Source organism: Camelus bactrianus, chromosome 3, assembly GCF_048773025.1.
Source record: "Camelus bactrianus isolate YW-2024 breed Bactrian camel chromosome 3, ASM4877302v1, whole genome shotgun sequence".
NCBI classification, from domain to species: domain Eukaryota; kingdom Metazoa; phylum Chordata; class Mammalia; order Artiodactyla; family Camelidae; genus Camelus; species Camelus bactrianus.
In genome coordinates this window covers 161,628,388-161,647,259 of record NC_133541.1, presented here as the reverse complement: position 1 = coordinate 161,647,259, position 18,872 = coordinate 161,628,388, and the positions used below count along the sequence as shown (strand labels likewise).

Here is an 18,872-nt window from a genome sequence, read left to right as displayed (position 1 = left end):
TCTCACAAAAACTTGCACATCAATATTCATGGCAGTATCATTCAGAGTAGCCAAAGGTTACAAACAATATCCATCCATCAATGAACGGATAAACAAAATTACCAAGAATAGGCCCACAAACTTTTGGTCATTGAATCTTTGACAAATGAGGTGAGAACATACAATGGAGTAAAGACAGCCTCTTCAGCAAATGATGTACGGATAACTGGACAGCTGCATGTAAATGAATGAAGTTAGACTACTCCCTCACAGCATACACAAAAATAAATTCAAAATGGCTTAAAGACTTAAACATGTAGACAAGACACTATAAACCTCTTAGAAGAAAACATAGGCAAAATATCTGACATACATCTCAGCAATGTTCTCCTAGAGCAGTCTACTCAAGCAATAGAAATACAAGCAAAAATATACAAGTGGGATGTAATTAAACTTACAAGGTTTTGCACAGCAAAGGAAACAGTAAGCAAAACTAAAAGACAACCTATGGAATGGGAGAAAATAGTTGCAATAAATGAGACTGACAAAGGCTTAATTCCCAGAATATATAACACCTTTTACACTTGATAAGAAAGAAAAACAAACAATTCAATTCAAAAATGGGCAGAAGGCCTAAAGAAGCTTTTCTCCAATGAAGACATACAAATGGCCAATAGGCACATGAAAAAATGCTCAATATCATTATCAGAGAAATGCAAATCAAAACTGCAATCAAATATCACATCTCACCAGTCAGAATAGGCATCATTCAGAAGTTCACAAACAATAAATGCTGGAGAGGCTGTGGAGAATAGGGAACCCTCCTACACTGTGGTTGCAGTTTGGTGGAGCCATTGTGGAAAACAATACAGAGGTTCCTCAAAAGACAAAACATTGACCTCCCATATGACCCAGCAATCCCACTCCTGGGCATATATCCAGAAGGAACCGTAATTGAAAAAGATACCTACACCCCAATATTCAGAGCAGCACTATTTACAATATCAAGACATGGAAACAACCTAAATGCCCACTGACAGATGACTGGATAAAGAGGTTGTAGTATATTTGTACAATAGACTACTATTCTGCCATAAAAAAATAATAAAATAATGCCATTTGTAGAAACATGAATGGACGTGGAGAATGTCATTCTAAGTGAAGTAAGCCAGAAAGAGAAAGAAAAATACCATATGAGATCGCTCACTTGTGGAATCTAAAAAAACAAACAAACAAAAAGATAAACTTATCTACAGAACAGAAACAGACACACAGACATAGAAACCAAACTATGGTTACCAGAGGGGAGAGGGTGTGGGAAGAAATAAATTGGGAGTTCAAGATTTGCAGATACTGAATATGTATAGAGTAAACAGCAAGTTTATACTGTATAGCACAGGAGAATATATTTAATAACTTATAGTAACTTATGTTGAAAAAGAATATGAAAATGAATACATGTATGTTCCTATATAAATGAAGTGTTGTGCTGTACACAAGAAACTGATGCAAAATTATAAACTGACGCAACATTATAAACTGACTAGAATTCAATGAAAATATTTTTAAATAGAGAAAAAACGAAAAAAAAAAAAGAAAAAGGATATTATAAAACCAAAAGAATAAAGTACTGACTGAGGATACAACATGGATGGACCTTGAAAGTTTATACTAAAATAAGCCAGACACAAAAGGGCAAACAGTGCCCTTTTAGGTGAACTGTATCTAAGCCTTTATTGTACTATTCCAGTAAATTTTCTGGAAGTTTGAACTCTCAAAATCAAAATAAAATGTATTATTCATTAAAAACCTAAAATGATTCCTCACAGGAGGGCTTTAATTATTAAATGCAGAAATGCATGTAAAGCTCCTGGAACAACAATTTACACGTCCACACACAGTCACTGCTGTCACTGCCACTCAGAGGGTGGTGCCAGCGCTGATGAGGGCTGCCTCCAGTTGCTCCCCTGCAGACAGGAGTGAGGGCCTGGGCTCTGACAGGAAGGGTGACCGGGAACATGGGTTAGACAGAGCCACGCCCCAGACTTTGTATTACCCAAGTTTCTTATACAAACTGCTCCATGTAATATAAACACGCTACAGGGATGTATCTTACGACACAGGGAATATAGCCAATGTTTTACAATAACTATAAATGGAGCATAACAATAAAAATTGTGCAATTATTGTACACCTGAAACATATCATATTGTAAATCAGCTATACTTTTATAAAATGTTAAAAAATAATTTTAAAATGTTATCACTTCAGTATTCAATTCGGTTTTTAAGTAACTAATAAACAGCTTAGAATGTATAAAACATTTAAGTGTGATAAGTTTGTTTACATATTTATTTACTTTCAGCCTCCTGCTAAAAGAGGAATTAAACAATTTTTAACACAGCTTAACAACCATAACAACAAAAAGACAAAAGTTAGAGTGTAGAGAAAATGGAGATTCAATACTTAAATGAAACCAGGGGGAAGTAAACTCATAAAAACGAATGCCATGAAGTCAGGGTAAGTGTTAAAGGCCGACTAGAAATTCAGCCGTAAGATTCTTGGCAGCTAAAGCAAAAAGTAAAAGATGATGGGGCGGGTGGTAGAGCTCAGTGGTAGAGCGTGTTCTTAGCGTGCACGGGGTCCCGGGTTCAACCGCCAGGGCCTCCTCTAACAGATAAATACACCTAATTACCTACCCCCCCAAAAGAGCCCCAATGAAAAGAAAAAGAGAAATTTCTTTCCTAAGAAAACCTGATGTTAAATTTAGATTAAATAATTGAAAAAAAAAGAAAGAAAAATAGAAAAAGATGAGTGACACAAGTGATAATGCCCGTGAGATAAATCTGCGGTGGCTGCTGGCACTTCCCCATGTCCCACGTGGGAAAATCTGAAACATCCTTCTCACCACTCAGAGTCATCATCAGCCCACCCCACACCTCTCCCTGTTAAATGCAGGAGCACAGGCGGGGCCGGGCCTTTGCTCTCTCTGTGTCAACACAGTGAGACAGGATGGAAGGGGCCAGAGCACAGCCATTCAATGAAGGCCACAGCAATTAACATCAAAATGGTGAAGGATTCAACCCCCAGTAGGCCTTGAGGCTCAGGATGAAGAGATTTTACTTCTAGCAGATCTTGAGCTTCATTATACACCCGTTGTAATAGTAACATGGTGAATAACACGCCCCAAGGCACCATGGCCATCCCAAGGCTAGCCACAAAAGATCAAACGGTGGGAAATGGCCAAATCCCAGGGAATCCCAGCCCCTTGCCCTTAGGCTGCTCCTTCTAATTATTAGCATATAAAACAACCAAGCCCATGAAAACCAGCAACACAGCGCCACCTCGCGGTCATCACTCTCTCTCCCTCTTCGGAGAAGGCCCACACTTTGTCTGTGGAGTGTGTACCTACTTTTAATCTGAGCACCCAACCCCCACACCTCGTGGCATTTCTCCTGCCTTTCAATGTGTCTCTGTGAATAAATCTACCTTTACTCAACAGTGGCTTGCTCTTGAAACCTTTCCTGCATGAAGCCAAGGACCCACGTCTGGTGGGGCACATTCCAGGGGCTCAACCAAAGCCTGGGACACAGCCCTTCCCATGCCCCACATATGTTTTCTTGTATCAACAGGACTGGGATGTGAAGGGAGTTCTGAGGCCCCAGCTAAGGGACAGAAGTAGCCCCCAGGACCAAAATGGCGGGCAGCCCCTCCCCCAGCAGGGGCCTTGAGGTCAGCCCGGTTCTCTGTGGTTCTCTGTTGTGCTGACTCCCCAGCCAGAGAGCGTTCTCCTAGGCCTGTCCCCACAAAACCCTTATCTCCAAAATGCAAGCACATCATGTCACAGTCCTCTTATTCAACCAGTAAATTTTCAGCCCACTTTTTCCTTCCCTAGAAAAGAATCTATCTGTCCTCCCTCCCATCCCACCACTTCTTTCTTTGTGAGAACTCTGTACTCCCCATACACCATCCTGAACGCAGGTGCCTTGCTGGCTGGGACCGAGATGTTTCAGTCTCACACAGCCTGCATCCTTTCACTTTCCCCTTTCTACCTTAAAAAGCCTTTCCTGAGTCTCCCACCCCTCTGATTCTGAACTTCACAAAGTGCTGAGGTTGCATGCACTCACTGTGTGCATACCTCCCAGGTTTTGACTAGGTTTCCTTCACAAGATCTTCATTAAGGAGCTTCATCAAGAAGTTTAAAGAGTCTTTTCTTACATCGGAGTTGAGGAGCCTGCATAAAATTTAAATGGCCTTGAAGAGAGAGTAAACCAGGGACAGAGAGGTCATAGGTCTTAGTCAAAAGTGTCACGAGGCAAAATGTTCTTCGAAGGCTCAGAGTGGCTTCTGAACACGGAGTCGGGAGGGAGGAGGTGCCAGGCTGTGAGTGGGATGAGTGACACTGGGTACGCTACCCCAGCTGGGGAAGTATTGGATTTTGTTCTAGTTTTCCAAAGAATTTCTTACCACCTTTTCTCTTATTGTCACATACCATTTCCTACGGATTAAGAAAATCAATGTCAGTCATTTGGGCCACTTGGTAGAAGCTACACGATGCCATTCACAAGGCTGGGATGTAACAGCCACACCAGTCTAGGTTGAAAGACCAGTAGGGGTATTTCCAAGGTAATCACGGGCATGCAGCAAACTCCCCAGCTTCAATTACCTCATCTCAAAAGTGGGGCCAATAAAACTACCAAGCAAAGTGCGTGATGATTATGGCCGACATCTGTTTACTAGGTAAGTGCCCGTGACAGCTGACACTGGATTAGGAATGAATATGATCAACGAGGCACAGTCAGCCTGGTTACATGCACCCTGCCTTCATGCCTTGGTGCAGGAGCGGAGTTTGTTTAGCTGAAATGAACGCCCCCAGAGCAGCCCTGAAGGGAAAGCTCCCAGCTCTGCACGGCGAGGCGTGTTCCTTTCCTTCTCTGAGCTGATAACAGTTTGCAGTCGTCTGTTTTTACATTTATCCCTTTAGTACCTGCCTCCCCTCCGGAGTTTTTGCTTAAGCAGAACAGGTCCAGGTTTGTGTTGCTGCCTGCCGGATATTCTGGGCTGGGAGACAGGCGACTCCACGTCTGGCTCTGGTGCTGAAAGGAGAGGGCAGAAAGCCCAGGGGCCCATGCTGAACAGAGGCCCCTGCACCCAAAATTATGGTCTGACTTTGGGCAAATTACACCGTCTTCTTTACCCTAAGATTCCTCATCTGTTCATGAAAATAACTGCCCATGGCACGTAGAGTTTCAAGGATTAAAGGAAATCACCAAATTCACAACCTATTCAAGGGGCTGCCAGTACGTCCTCAACAGGCACATGCTACCTTTACGGCTGTAACACACGCTAAGCGGGGCGGTAGGACACAGTGAACACTGCTAAGTGCCTGTTAAGTGTTTCATGTGTGTTATAATACTGTTTAAAACTTACAACAAACCCAGGAAGAAACGAATATTATAATGCATATTTCACAGATTCACCAACAGTTTAATGGAGGTTACACTCTAGTCCAAGGTCCTTTGGTGAGGAAATGGCGATTTAAACCTGAATCTGAGCCCAGGCCTGGGCTACACCTCTCTCCAATCCACCTCACCACTTGCCTATGAAATCCACCTGTCCAATACACGTTTGTACAGGTCAGCTCTTAAATGCAAAGTGTGCCACCGTTTGTCAATGTTTGTTAATTACCATAAAGTGCTCTCAGAAACCGCTACAGAAATGACAGGTTGACCCACATCCCTGCCAACAAAGAAGAGATATTCTGCCTTGCGTTCTCCTGTAATGTGCAGAAACCCTTCCCTACACCACCAAATTCAAATGTATGCTTCCTCCATGTTTATGTTTGCACACGGCTTATTAAAGTAGAAGTTACCTGCAGTAATTCCATCTCGTTTCCTTTGCAAGTTTCCAGATTATCCACAATCAGTCTGTGAATGAAAATACTACAATGTGAATTAAAATACTACAACCATGTCAGTAAACAAAGAATGCTGAAACCAAGTCATCAAGGCTGCCGCCACCCCCCAGTGCGGACAGACCTGAAGCCCAGCCTCTACAGCCACTCACAATGCTGCCCTCTGAACAGACTGAGAATAAGAAGACAGGATAATTGCCCTAGATAGCTAGGTGCTTGTCTAAAGAATGAATCCAGTGAGGTCAAATGATACATACAAAGGCACTAAATTCTTTAACTTGAGATGCCTGGATTTCTTTAGATAACAAGCAATCTTTTATTGTTCCAACTCCCTGGTCTTTGTTGTAAAGCTGCCATATAATCCTAGTTCCTCCCCTACTTCTTGGGAGCAGTCCCTCAGACAGATTTGAAGGCTGTCATCCCGCCTCGAGTCCTCCCGCCTAAAAAAGTGTAACTCTAAACTTTCAGGCTACACATTTTTTTCAGTCGACAAGTCCCAGAATAGACACAACTCATCAATTCTGTAATGGAACACACTGGATAAGGAACCAAAAGCGTGTTCTAGTCCAGAAAAACTACAGGTCCCTCTTTCTTTCTGTCATTATACAATCCCACCAGAACTCATTAATTTGCTGTCTGCTCATCTGGCAACCAAACTCAGAGAAGAGTCAACTCAGCAGAGTGCTCTACTCGGGAGAACACCCCGCAGCAGCACTGCAGGCTACCTGCCCTCCCGCACGCTCTGCCGACCCCTAGTGTCCTCCGTGGAGACCAGGCCAACAGAGGTGTTCCCAACAGCTGCAAAGTCCCACAGATTAAATAAAAGCATTATATTTTCTACGATATGTTATGTATATTATCATCTCTGAAAACAGCTTTGCCAGAAGCCCAAATTTTCCACATTAATCTGCATAGGCAATTCCGGCCCCCAAGGGAAAACAAGTCTTATGATGATGCTAAGGCCTCCAAAGTCCTCTCCAGGACCATCAACCAAACTGCCTGCAAGCCTGCAGCTGCAGGCGGCTACAAGTCTGTTTTTAAAGCAACCCCTTCCTGCCCTCGGGCGCTACAAAGTCCCTCTATGCCCTCCCATCTCAGGGTAAGAGCAGCCACTGCAGAAACTTGCAGGGCAGCACTGACAGGACTGGACACAGAGGATCAGAGCTAAACTAAGCCTTCTTATGACACGAGCTTGTCACTGTGTCATTTTACAGATGAATGTATATATAGAGAGGTGGGGTGATCTTGCTCAAAGTCACACAGCTAATAAGTGGCAAAGTCTATAACTCAGCTCCACCCTCTGGTGTGACGCTCCAGCTGGGACACCCACAGGGTTCTCTCATGCCTGCCTGACCAGTCCTTTATTGTCACTCATAACCCACCACAGTGTCTGACCCTAGCCTGAATTTTCAGCCTCTTCTCCCTCTAGTTTCTCAGGAACAAGGCTGCTCGGGCCACTGTGTGACTTCCGGCTCCCCAAACCCTCAGTGCTCAGGGTGGTCTTGCCTGTGCAACCAGCACCCTGCTCAGAGGCTCTTCCTCCCCTGCAGGAGGACGTTTCCACTCTCCGCTGGGACACCCCCTCAGGGAAGGGCTCTTCTCCCCCTCAGCACGGCAGGTGTCCCAGGCCACATCCCGAGCTGCCCCATTATGTCTGCCTGTGCCCAGGTCTGCTAGTCAGATCAGCAGCCTCAGAGCCAGGGATTATGCCCGGGTCTCCCTGCAAACCTACTGCCCGCCTCACAGCCCCCAGCAAGTAGGTCACCTGGAAGTCACAGCAAGTGCCCCACCCAATCCCGAAATCTCTTCATTTGCCAGCACCGCTGATGACTGGTCTCCAAAGTTTGGTCAGTTTCACACAAAACAGCAGCTTCCACTGAAGCTGAGGGTTTTCACTTCTGCTCCCCATCCTTAATGGAAACGTCAAGGGAAACCAAAAGACCTTTTCTCAACCCTTTTCTGATGACACATTCCCACCCACAATACTCACATGCTCAAGAGTTTTGGGTCCACGTGATTTTGTTTCCCTTATGCTAAGTGGCTCAAAACACTGCAGGATTCTTTCTCTTTTGAGAGTATTTGTTTGTACTGAGTTTATTGACTTCAATCTCTTTTTGTCTCTCTCTTAAGTGTCCCTAGCAGTTGCCACTTCTTAGCCCCTTCAGCAGCCTCACTCCCATCATCTAGTCTAGGAAATCGTCTGTGATGAGTGGCCCGGGGGCAGTCACAGAAGATGGAACAAAGGTACAGAGAGGCTACATAATTTGCCCGAGAAGATCAGCTTCAAGCCCCAAAACTGTGTGTCACGTCCCTCTGTTTAACACTTAGGCTAAACTAGTTAACTTTTTATAGATTATGGTTATAAACAGATGAGGTATCAAAATACATAGAAGGACACACATCAACTCTAAGATGTTTATTAACTCCACTATTTTGTTTCTATTTATTTTATTTCTATTAAAAAATATTAGGAACCTCTGCAGTGAATATAACAAAATGTTAATGGGTGTTAAATCCAGAATATAGAGGCGTAAGTGTATCATTACTCATAATTATTTGTATGCTCACAAGACAAAATGATTTGAACGTCTCTCTCCCCTCCCCCTACTCGCTACTGGCTCTCACCTGAGCTCCCAGACCACACATATAACAGCCTTTCACTTTATCCACAGCTGAACTCATCAGCGTTCCCCCAAAGCTCCCTCTGCAGCTTTCCCTGCTCAGAGCACAGCAGGACCATCATTTACCTCATTAATCCACCCAGAAATCTGGGCCTTACTCCATCCTACCTTCACAGACATCATTCATCCTTTCCTTTTTACCATCTAAACATGCCTAAAATCTGTTCGTTTTTTCCCGGTGACTGTCCCACTGACTGTCCCACCGCTCAGGTAGAAGCCACCAACACTGCCCACCTGGACTCACGAGTCTCCCAAGTGGCCTTCCAGCTGCTCTCCCCTACTTGACACAAATTGGATTTTGTCACTCCCGTTCTTTTATGACTCTTTTCAAACCTAGTGTTCTTAGATGAAACTCCAAGTTCTTCACATGGTGAAGGTGTTTGCCATGAAACTGTCAGCTCAGGGAGGGCAGGACCCCCCACCTCCTTGGCCCTCCTCTTTCCCTAAGCACCGCCCTCTCCCTCAGCCCCGCCCTCTGGCACAGCACTGGCTCAGGAGGACCTGCTGAGCTACACCAGCCTGTATTCTAACCCTGGTGTTCAATTCTTAGCAAATTGCTTCACTTATCCATACAAATCCAAGGTAGATTAGAAAGATTTTAGATGTTGAGCTAGACTATTGATTTGGGGATTTTGCACTAGCAACCTGCAATTACATGTTCTAATGATTCTGTCTTCTTAAAACAACACCCAGATTTAAGGAGTTATTTGTGGAATGTCTTCGGAGTAAAAGGGACTGTACTTTTACAGACTTTATGTTGTATAACATGAACAACACGGACAGGGTCACAAATGGAACTGCCTCACAAGTGACAGAAGACAGGTGAGAGGCACAAAGCAACAGGTCGCAAAGACGGAAAGAGCAAATTTGTTTTGCCAACCCCCCCAAAAATGCCTGAAAGAACCAAAAATTCTGAATTTTGAAAGTAAAAGATTATCATATAGTGAAATAAAATAAATAATCCTCTTCATCAGGGTTTCAAAATCTGACTCCAGATTTTTTAGCAGGCCATACTGAATCCTAGCACAGAAAAATCAGATGGACTAGTGGTGAGTAAGTTCCAGGAAAACTGCAGTAATTCCTCCACTTGTGTAAGGACATACACTCACCTGCCGAAGGTGAATGTAGACTGCATTCTGGAGAAATTCGGAAGCTTCCAGGCTCCGCTTCTGGATGCCGAGGACACGGACAGCTTGGAAGCATGCTTCTAACTCAGTCACCGGAATTCTTACACTGCAGGGGGAAAAGGAGGCCCTCAGTCGATAGCAGAGATGTTCCTGTCGTGTATCACAGGCCGTGCCTCAGGGACTCAGTGCCTTGCAGCAGCCCGGCCCCAGGCGAGGACCCAAAGCGTGGCCCACCGAAGCAGGAGGTGCACTGTGCTTGAGAAATCCCATCCCCGATGGGGGCAAGAGGGGCTGGTGGGGTTGAGTGAACCTATAAATGCCCACAGAAATATGCCTGCATTCATTCAAGTGATACAAGCAACAGTAGCAGGCTATTTAACAAAATTTCAATTTTCAGTGGAAATTTTGCCATTCCTTTCCGCTTGTCCCCTGCACTCTGAAACAGGCTTAGGCTCTCTCACACCTGCAGCTCTGAAGCAATAGTTGTGAAGTCATTTTACTTTGCTGCAAGTGTCCTCGGTCCCCTTGTAACTGTGTCTGTCCTCTATTAACACAGTCGGATATCTTCCTGGATCTCTACCTGAGTTCCTTTCTCCTCCCCCTCAGATCCTGAGATAAAGGACAAGTGAAGGCACATGACCAGAAAAGGCACTGTGGACTTGACCGAAATCCACAGTGACCCCCTATGTGAGTGCTGCCCACCCCTTACATTCGATTTTCAAGGTTCTGCACAGGGTGACATCCAGCCCAGAGAGGTGGCCCAGGCCCATTGGAAGCTACGTGGCTTGGGCACGGGGACAGGTGCAGGAGCTGGTTCCGGGGCCAGGCCCCTCCCCACCTCTGCTCCCCTCTCTCCCGAGGCCCCGCTGCCAAGCACTCAGGCTCCGTGATCTTATGTCCTTCTCTTCTACTCTACTCCAAACCCTTTTCCTTTTCCTTTTTTCCCTAATTATCCCCAGCTGGAGTGATTTTTCAATCGCAGTATCTGAAAAAATTTCCTACAGCCGAAAATGAGGTCTCAAGAAGTCAAAGCACATATGCTACTTCCTGAAGAGTGCCGCTGGCTAGGGGGACCCTCACCAACACTCACGTGGCATCAGACATGTTTCGGGGTCGGCCACCCCCAACAAGAGTGTGCTGTGACCCCTATGCCCGCACAGCATCTCTGCTCACAAAAATATAGTTGGCCCACTTATCGGTTATTAAGAAGCAAAAATACAAAATTGCTCATGTTTCTTACTAAAATTATCTATGAAGCAGAAAAGGGAATTGTAAGAGAAAAGAACAATTTTGACCCCATGTTAGGTCTGTTCCTTTGGCTTTAACCCTGTGCCCTGTTTTCTAGGCTCAGACTTGCTAGCTCTGCACCATTTGTAAAAGAAAGTTGCCTTTAGACTGAAATATCCAGGACAGCCTATTCTCCTGGCCGTGATCTTGAAGGATGCTAATTCATCTGCACTTATGTAGAGATGGCAAGTTGCAAAATAGAGAATAACCTTTGTTTTTTTTTTGGAGTTTTCACAGGGGCAACATGATTTGATCCGCATGGACAGCTGCAAGAACAGCGGATTCAAAGGACAAGCAATTCATACAGCAAGAAGTTTCCAACAACCAATCAAAACCCCGCCCCTTTTTAGTATAAAAGAAGACTCAATTCTGACTTGTGGAAGATGATTCTCCAGGACATCAGTCTGCCATCTTCTGGATCTGCCAGCTTTGCAAATAAAGTCACTATTCCTTGCTCCAACACCTCATCTCCCGGTTTATTGGCCTGTCATTTGGTGAGCAGAATGAGTTTGGACTCGGTAACAAAATGACTGCATTGGAGGTAGTATGTCTCCACTGTTTCCTCCTTTCCAATATGTAACATGCACATTACTTGTGATCTAGTGCAAATAATTCATCAAAGACAACCACAAAAAGAAACTATACTCACCCAGCTATCAACACTGAACACAAAACCTGTCAATTTTATATGCTGTTTAAGAACACAACCGAAAAACCTAACATAGGGAGTTGATTCCACGGAAATAAAATTATTTCTACTCCTTCAAAACTTTTTCTTTTCTTTTCTATTTTATTTTGTTTTGCTTATTGAAAAGAAAATAAAAGTCAGATCATTTTATTTCACGTATTTTTGTTATAGCTACATACTTTAAATACTACAGAGACTTAAATTGCAATAAAAAATTGTTCATATATTAGTATAAAGATATATACACAATCAATGGGGATTAGGAATGGAGTGGACATTTACTAAAAATCCACTGCAATCCAGTCTTTTACAAGCATATCCTGGAATATAAGCTCTATTATCCAGGGGTCCTCACCCACATTCTCACTGCTGAGTCCCTTAGTAATCAACTACTAAGGCACCAGCATAGAACCATGTGATCTGTATTTTAGGAATAAATGAGGGAATTGATTCATTCAATTCTAAAACAAAAACCCTAAAATAAATACTGAACTTATTTACAGATAAAGAAAACTTGTCCCCAAAAAAGTAAAGTTTCTTCCTCAAGGTCACAAAGCTAATAAATGGTAAAGGCAAGATTTGAACTAATCTGCCTGATTCTAAAACCTATGGTGGAAATCCCATTAGACTGGGGAGAGTCCATCTGCACAGCCTATCACCCTATCTTTGTTCAGATCTAGCCTTAGACAGCCTGAGGCAGCACTCCATTCCTATGGAACTCGAGGGCAAACGATAACATTAAGGATTTTATATCCAGGAATTTCTTAGGTCTCATGTATATAAAGTGTCAGCAGGTCAGCAGAAAATCTCTGGGAACCATTAGTGGGTCCAGACCTTTTTGCTGATTAGAAACTCAATCTATCAGGACATAGTGACCTTCCCATGAGAGGCCACATGGACATAAACTAAAGGCAGATGAACAATGAAAACTAACAAGACCCTGGAACTCATGCAAGAAGGATCCCTGCCATCCCCCACCCAGTTTCCTCTTCATCCACGTGGACACGAAGACAGAAGACCCGGGTTCTTGTCCAAGTTACACTATCATGGATTCTCACCCATAAAAACTTACAACTCTATGCTGTCATAAGTCCTTTCCAACTCAAATACGATGACACCAATATCTCAGCAGAATATCTATGTCTCCACTTCCCCTCTTCTAATAGGAGAATATTTCTATGGACACAAAGCAGAAATCCAATTTAAAAAACCATGCACGAAGCCAGGTGAATTTCTGCTTAAGAGACTTTCCTCTCAAGCTCAGTGAATGAAAACTCAGAAAAAGTGGTCCTTCTCCTTCAGCAAACGGGAGGCATCCTGATTGTGTGTGTGTGTGTGTGTGTGTGTGTGTGTGTGTGTGTATAAATCAAATATAATCGTCTGGGTTGTGTACAGATTTTTTTTAATGTCACTGTAATTTCATGGGGATGAGCCAACATTTAAAGTAATTTGAATCTAGTGTTCTCAGTCTCAGTCTCTTTTGGTGGAGGAGGTGAAAGGGGAGAGTAAAGGAGGAAAGAGGTAAATGAAACAAAGAAGTAAGAATACTGCTAGGGAAAGGCAAGACGTTAATTTTGTTCCTCATTGCATCACAACAAATTAGGGACTGGGTTTCCCCCGATGTCTTATCGAGCACTGAGTTGCAGAAGAAGAGGCGACAACCCATTTCTCACTGAGATTGTGGCTGTACGTGGCATCTTATAGACACAAATCATTTACACTGATCAAACACTCTAGCAGCAGGCCGTAATTCTCCTGTTTTGAGAGACAAGAAAACAGGAGTTCAAAGAGGATGTATAACTTGACAAAATTCAGGGGACCAGTAAACTAAAGAGGATGAATTCAAACTCAGATCTGAATGCAGAGTCTGCTCTTCCCACTCCCAGGACTGGAAAATCCTTAACACACAGGCTCCCCAGCTCCCCTGCAGTGTTAATGGTGCCAAGCATTTCCCATGGTAATGTTAGCCAGTTCTCACAGACACAGCGCTCTGTGCAGCCAATGACCTCCATCGGACCTTGATCATCTACCTGCCACGCCCACTAGGCTTCACCATACAGGCAGGAGAGCTGGCTTTCAAGTGCATACAAAGCCACCCCCGGTCTAACCTGGGCTCTTCTGCAGCTTCTCCAGCCTAAAGGCAGCCATGAAACTGCTCACAGTCTGTACATGAGCCACACTACCTCTCTCCATCTGTCTCCCCACCTATACTACTACTTAGCTATGACCATTTTGAAAATCTTGGAAACAAATTTTTAAAAACAGAAAAGAAAGGATTCTGGAACAAGTGCTTAATACTTACAATTTTAAATGACAAGTTACAAATTGAGTACTGACAAACAGAATCTTCCTTTCTAAATGTCAGTTTTAAGCATTTAAATATATAATAGCAAAAAATTCTCACAAAATTAACAAAAACATAAACAATAAACTGGAATAAATTCAAAAATAATGCCCATGTTCTAAATGGAGAAACTTCAGGACTATACTGAGTGTTAAAGTAAGAGGTATGAATGTAGAGACATAAACATATTGCATGGAGGAAAGCAGTTTTGTAAAGATGTAAGTTCTCCTAAGAATAATTCAAAACTTACTAAAAACTCCCATGAAAATTCCAATCTGATTTTTTTAACTTGAACAAAATATTTTGGAACCCTTCAGGAATAATAAAGTCATAATAGTAGACAAGAAAATTTGGGATGGATGAAAAGAATAAAAAAAAAATCAGATTGCCAGTGATTAAATAAATTTTTACAATATGTAAGATATGGTGCTGGAGTAAGGAAGGGAGATTGACAGAAAGGAACCATGAGTTCAAAAAGAGACTCTAGTGTATGTAATTATTTTGTACAGATGGGATTTCAAATCAAAGAGAAAAGTATGAATTCAATAATTGTCCTGGGACAATCAGAATCACCTAGAAAGAATAAATTCTATTCCTGTCATAATGACCACAAGATAAATTGCACATAGTGATGTAAATATTAAAAAGTACTAATAACAGCAAATACAACCCTTTGCTCTTATTAACTCAACTTCTCCTCACTATAACAAGTACTATTATAATCACCACCTTAGAGATTAAAAAAACTTACAGAAGAGATTTATTCCATTATAAGGAAGTATTTCTAAGAATGTCAAAGATAAAACCCACAAGGAAGACATTTACTATCTTAAGAGTAGTTTGAGCCACAACAAGAATAAAAAAACTTTCTGAACAAAATGAAAGGAAAGAAATGACAAGAAAAAACTCTGTGATACATGTTGATGAAGTCACGAAGTAAATTTTCATAACATACAAAGAGCTGTCACAAAGCAACAAGAAGCTCCCTCACTTAAATGTTTGCAAAGGACAAAATGAATCATTCATTTTAAAAAATTCAAAAGGCTAATGAGTGAAAAAAGCTCAAAATTTCACTGGTCATCAAATGCAAACTAAAACGATGAAAAAGCACTTTTGCTTATCATATTGGCGAATATTTTTAAGATATTCTATTTAGTGTCCATCTGTTGGAGAACAAATCATGAGCGACTTTTTCAGAGGATGACATATCAATTGATATGTAAACTCTGAAAAACGTACATACACACTGACTCAACTCCACTTCTAGGAATCGTTTCCTTTAGGAAAAAAAAATCAGTCCAAAAAGATGTACCCATCAGGGCATTTACACAGCACTGTTTACAAAGGTGGGAAGAAAAACTGAAGTGAAATAATATCCAGCGATAGAGAATTGGTTACATAAGTAATTGTGCATTTTTTCATTCCCCAATGGAGAAGGAATTTCTAGAGTCACTTGAAAGGAGTCTGTGATGAATGTAAGTGTCACATCCAGGGACTAAATTTCCAGAAGCCTTAACTAAAGGAATATACATACAAGATCACAGGAATGTCTGTACAAGAAGGATGCAAGTCAAACATTCTTTCTGACAGTGGAAAGTGGAGAAAACTTAACTGTCCACCATTAAGACAATGTTACGGTAAATCAAGGCGAGCTGCGGGCGCTGAGGGAGCCGGCGTTTCGCAGTGGTCCAGGGCCTTGTCCACAGCACTCTCCCACCAAATGTGTCCGTGGACAAGAGACGACACCCGCACATCAGGAGACCCCTCCAATCTATCTGAAAGGACCGGGTGAGTCTGGAGTGGGAGGACGTCTATGATATACCCCTGAGTGAATAAAGCGAGCTGCAGAAAAACATATAGTATGGTCTCATTTTTAAATAAAGCATATATACACACACCTATACATTGATTTCTCATATGTGTATATATATGTATCTCATAGGCATAAAGGTCATGAAATATATATACCAAATTTTCCACAGCTTTTACTCTCAGGAAATAATGGGAAGTGAGTTAGGGGCCTTCCTGTACCACCACAGTTCTCTTTTCAGTATTTCAGTTAAGTATACTTGGAATTTAAATGTTTATTTAAGTCCGAAGTAAAATGGACGATGCATTCCTTAAGACAGAATGCTACACTGGTCATTAAAAATCATGCCAGGGGAGATAGAATATTGTAGAAAAACATGTAATAAGCCGAATGGAAAATGGAGATTTCCGCACAGTAAACAGGGACAGAGTGCTCACTGATTTTTATGACAGAGCTGATACACACTGACGAAAAGAACAGAAAATAAATGTTAAATTGTTAATTATTATCTCTGAGTAGCGGGACCAGGATAGACTCTTTTGCCCCTTTTTTCAGACTTATTATATTAAATGCAAATTATTTTTCATCTGAAAAAATCATTTTTAGGCGTGTAGTACCACGCATTGGGGAATAATACATGAATACTTACAGAAACAAGTAACTAGGAGACACCGCAGCAGCGCTACACAATGTAGAATGGGCGATCCTGATTAACATCGTGCAGTTACATAAGGACCCACAAAGTGAGAGCACCTGCTGTAACAGGGCGTCGCCCCCTTCTATTTGTCAGTTGTGTCTTCAGGTCTGAGGCAGTTCTGAGCACGGCCAGTGTCAGTGCTGGTGTCTGGATGGATGCTACTGGAGGTGAGGGCACCTGCAAGTGGAGAGGAAGAACAGAAACCATCCTCTGCCTTTTCTGTCTTGTTTCTTTGTTACTTTAAAAGAGAGGAATAAATAAGATAAACTGAGTATCTTCCCTACAGAAATTTCAGTAATGAAACCGTTTTTAAAGTCTTCACAGCTTATATTCTGCCTATAACTGTCTTTTCAACAAAGCATCATATTTATTAAATGTGAATTGACTCAGTTAATTAACTCCCTGTTGAAACATTCTAGTAAAGAACATGAAATGCCGTATGTAAAACAACCACACCTGCAGTGACTAGCACAGCTGTCTTGACGGCAGTGCATTCAGCCCGCACCATCCTGTGGTCCTGAGCTCCTGATGCTGGTAAGAGAGCACGCTGCCGCCTCAGATGGAGAGATACTGTGAAAGAGTTTGAACTCTACAGTACTGACAAAACATAACTGACAAATCCCAGGTTCCTTTGAGGCTGTCATTTTCTGTTTCTGGCCAACCCCCGTCAATGAGCATAACCACCCCATTCCCGAGCCATGGGAATCATGTGGGAAGCAGTTTTGGAGAAATTTCCAGGTATAGAATGTAACAAACTATACATAGATCTCTGAAAAAAGAAAAGATGCAATATTCTGATTTTGGAAGAAACTCAAAATATTCTCCTAAGCCTTAGTAGCTGGAAAGGCTGGGCATCTCCTAAGCCACTTATTTATTTCGCAGCCAGTGAGCATCTCCCACAAACCCTGTTTCCCTGTGTCTGCTGGGAGCCTCAGGCACACTGTTGCTGTCGATCTTATAGGTCACAAGGCAGACGCGTGTCTCTCATGCCTGCAACCCTCACACAGGCTTGCCTCCTAGCCTCACTGTCTGAACTTGGCCCCATTTTCTCACCTGTTTATTTGGTATCTGTTCTTCTGTAAGCTGCCTGAAATGCTTTTTGGAACATGTCAGAAGATTCAGTGGGTAGATAAATGGACAGATGGACAGGTGAGAAATGGGCAGACAGACAGAGTGACTCCAAGAAAAGGGGAACAAAGAAAATTTCCTATGCAGAACCCTCTTCTAGTCAGGGAAGAAAACCACCACGGAGAAGTGTGAAGAGGCAGGTGGCTTAGGACTGTTTCCTGGATTCCATGAAAAGTCACACCAAGAGAGAGGGTAGAACTATAAATAATAAAAGAAAAAAGCATGCATGCTTGAAAAATATATCTACAATATGTACTTTCTAAAGAATAGATTCAAATCAGCACGGCCCAATAACACAATACTTGGGTATTTACAGAAGTGAGAATCCCATCTCCAAACCACAAGGCATCCCTTCGGAGCACTAAGAGTCTACACGGGACGATCTTAAAGCCGTAATCACAAAAGCTATGCTATCCTGCCCTTACGAGGAATGAGCAGCTGTGCTCGGGCTGCCCACGCGCCATTTACACCCCACAGCACCTCTAAGGGGGAGGGACGCCTAGCAAGCCCGTCTTTGCAGGACAGCAAACAAGTCCGGGAGAAGCTAAGCTGACCTAACATTTCTCCATCTCTCAGGACTGGTCACTCCAGAGCAGGACTCGAACTCGGACCCTCGTGTGTAATCACGTTACTACCGTGCTTTGTGTGCTTTTTGTGTGTATAATACATTTGTTTCTGGCATGAAAGGATATTTAATAAATGATCGGTTGTCCTGTCTATCTCATTAGCTCACAATCAATGTTTATAGTGTTGAATTGTACTCTTTTTCCCTGGAGAAAGGAATGGAACGAGCGGGTGTTAGAATGAGGTGGGGCTCCATTCTTTATCTGGTACCTCATCTCATCCAAGTCCCCAACCAGGGAGAAGGAGCAAATTTTCTCTTCATCTTTTAAAGAGAGGGCTCCACTGATGGTGACTTAACTCCAAAACCAAGTCTGGGGAAAGGGCACATTCAGCAACCAGAGCAGTATCACCTGTAGGAAGGCGAAAACAGCTCACGGGAGGGCTCAGGGGGTCAGCCTGATTTAATTTCAATCGATAAAACAGCAACACACTCTAAAAATACTAGCATGCAATCGATTGGCTCTTTCTGGACATCTAGCAATTTTCCACAGCCCACATGTAAAATGATCGTGAACCAGTGAAAGGTAGTGTCTACAGACAAGAAAAATCAATGCCACAGGTAGACTGAAACCCAGGCTGGAGGAAAGGAAGAG

The 18,872-nt window shown here is 42.7% G+C and overlaps 1 long non-coding RNA gene across 1 annotated transcript in view; it reads right to left on the bottom strand.

Annotated features, from left to right (window-relative positions):
• The window catches only part of LOC141577227 (uncharacterized), an 86,610-nt gene extending 69,513 nt beyond the window's left edge, over window positions 1-17,097 (bottom strand). Inside the window, exons 1-3 of the long non-coding RNA XR_012506089.1 lie at window positions 16,984-17,097; window positions 16,480-16,704; window positions 9,684-9,807 (exon numbers count right to left, since the gene is read on the bottom strand). This is a non-coding gene — a long non-coding RNA (uncharacterized LOC141577227). The remainder of the gene's footprint in view (window positions 1-9,683; window positions 9,808-16,479; window positions 16,705-16,983) is intronic.
• Between the last annotated feature and the right edge of the window lie 1,775 nt (window positions 17,098-18,872).